The following is a 2,122-nucleotide window of genomic DNA, read 5'->3' as shown; positions in this document are numbered from 1 at the left end:
GATTATTTGTGTGCCACATAGGAAAAAAAAAGAATAAAAAGCAGTGTATAGGTTTTTGGGCTGTATTTTATTTTTTCATTCAATGGAAATAGGTTAACGTTTTTGTATGTGATTTAATAGTTTTTTTTATTTATGTTTATATCTGTTTATTATAGCTAAACAAGCAGAAATTGTTTATTTTAAAGTGGTAAAAACTCAACCGTGTAAACAATACATCACTCACAGTTTGTTTCCCTATTTTACATTTCTTCTGAATTTTGTTTTCATTTATTATTTTATAGTCCTTTCATTATTTTGAGAACACTTTGCTTTACACAATATTGGATGCTTTTCAATTCTGAGCACAAACCTTTGTATTGTGCTGGCGAGTGCGGTGGCCTGGCGTGTGTTTAAATTCAAATTCAATTCAAAAATACTTTATTGATCCCAGAAGAAAATTTGGTAAAATTAGGTGTTAAAATGTTTATGTGTTCTGTTAAAATGAACTGTAAATTGTTTTATGTGTTGTTTTATAGCATTGTTTCATGTTAAGTGTTAAAAGAATTTATAAAATTATTGTGTTTAAAAAATGAGGGGCATGTAAATTCAACCCACACTCCATAACATTCGGTGGCGGTAATGCGCCAAACAGGGTTTGCCAACTGCCAAAAGAAAAACTCAAGAAGAAGAAACAGCAGGCCAACCGTACGCGTGACGTCATACCGTAAGCCAAAGTTTGGTACCACGTTTGGTTTGGTGTTGTGTTAACATCCAGCTGCTATACACAGGAATYTAAATGTGGTGAGTTTATTTTAAAAAGATGAATCTCACAGCTATGTCTGACTGTTTTGATAATATGTATGTTAGCAGGATATTCAGGCATTGTTTCGTTAGACCTAAAACTGCAGCTGCGGTGTTAGCATGCTAGCGTTTGTTTGCAGAACCCCATTCACATTCGGTGAAATTTCATGTTTGCGCAGTTTTCGACTGGTACATAGACCTGACACAAATCAAATTCAGTTTCCACTTTTTTCACCATCTGTCTTTAGTCGTTTCGGCATATTTTCTAACTCGATAAGTACGAGTTCCTTTTGATTGAATCAGTTTCAGTAAACTTGAGTGAGGAGTAGGAATGCGCGATATAAACGATATACGGTAGAAACGATATAAATTTCTCCTATGATAGAGATCTGTAGTCTACCGGCCAACCACGCAATTCTTTTTGATGATGTAACCGGCTGGAGTCAAAACAGAGGAAGCGGGAAGCAGCGTGGCTGAGAGCGCAAATGAAGAGAGGAAAAAAACTTATCCGGACCTGGTTCGGGTGTGCGAAAAAGAACGCCGAATTGTTTACATGTTTACGTGARGGCGCGTGCTCCCGACCAACCACACTGCCTGCTGCGGGAGGAGCGCGCGCCGCGGCACATGGCGCAGCGAGGCAACAGTCAGTGCAGGTGAAGTAGGGCTCCAGGACGCACAAAAGCTCTCTGAGTCTGGACCTCGTTTCTCCTGAGCTGAGTGAAGCTGACACCCCACCCACATAAAAAGTCCAAGCAAGTAAGCGGATTGCTTAGTGCTTCGTTTGTGCAGTTAAAATGAGCGTTTGTGCTATTATAGTTTTTGAGATATTTTATGTTTCAATTTCAGGCGATCACATGACCTGAATTATTTACATCATTACTTGCGGGTAACAGGTTTATTTAAGAGAATATAAGTAGTAAGAGCTAGTTCCTGTAGATGGCAGTAATACACCAAATGGATGTAATCTGCTGATAAACCTCACAGAAGAATGTCTGGAAAAAAAGAAGAAAAAAATGGCCACCTGCTGACTGTTCTGCACATCTCTTGACGTGAACTGATGATGTCTGTGTTTTGAGACCATTATAGTTTTATGTTATAACTTATAGCTAAAGTAACTAACATCTGATGCTGTTAAACTATTGCTGTTTCTGATGATAAATTTTTCAATAAATTTTGTTTAAGAAAGAATTTGGTGTAATTTTTTTAGCAGCTTAAATGAATTACATTTCAAATGCATTGTTTTTATTTTGTCAACCACATTTCTGTTCATAAAACAGAATAAAAGTGCTTAAAGTTTATAAAATAACATGAAACCTTTTTTGTAACTTTATTGATAATGTAC

This window comes from Austrofundulus limnaeus, unplaced genomic scaffold (genome assembly GCF_001266775.1).
Source record: "Austrofundulus limnaeus strain Quisiro unplaced genomic scaffold, Austrofundulus_limnaeus-1.0 Scaffold858, whole genome shotgun sequence".
Lineage (NCBI taxonomy): Eukaryota > Metazoa > Chordata > Actinopteri > Cyprinodontiformes > Rivulidae > Austrofundulus > Austrofundulus limnaeus.
The sequence above is the reverse complement of the archived record's forward strand: the minus strand, read 5'-3'. Positions refer to the sequence as shown.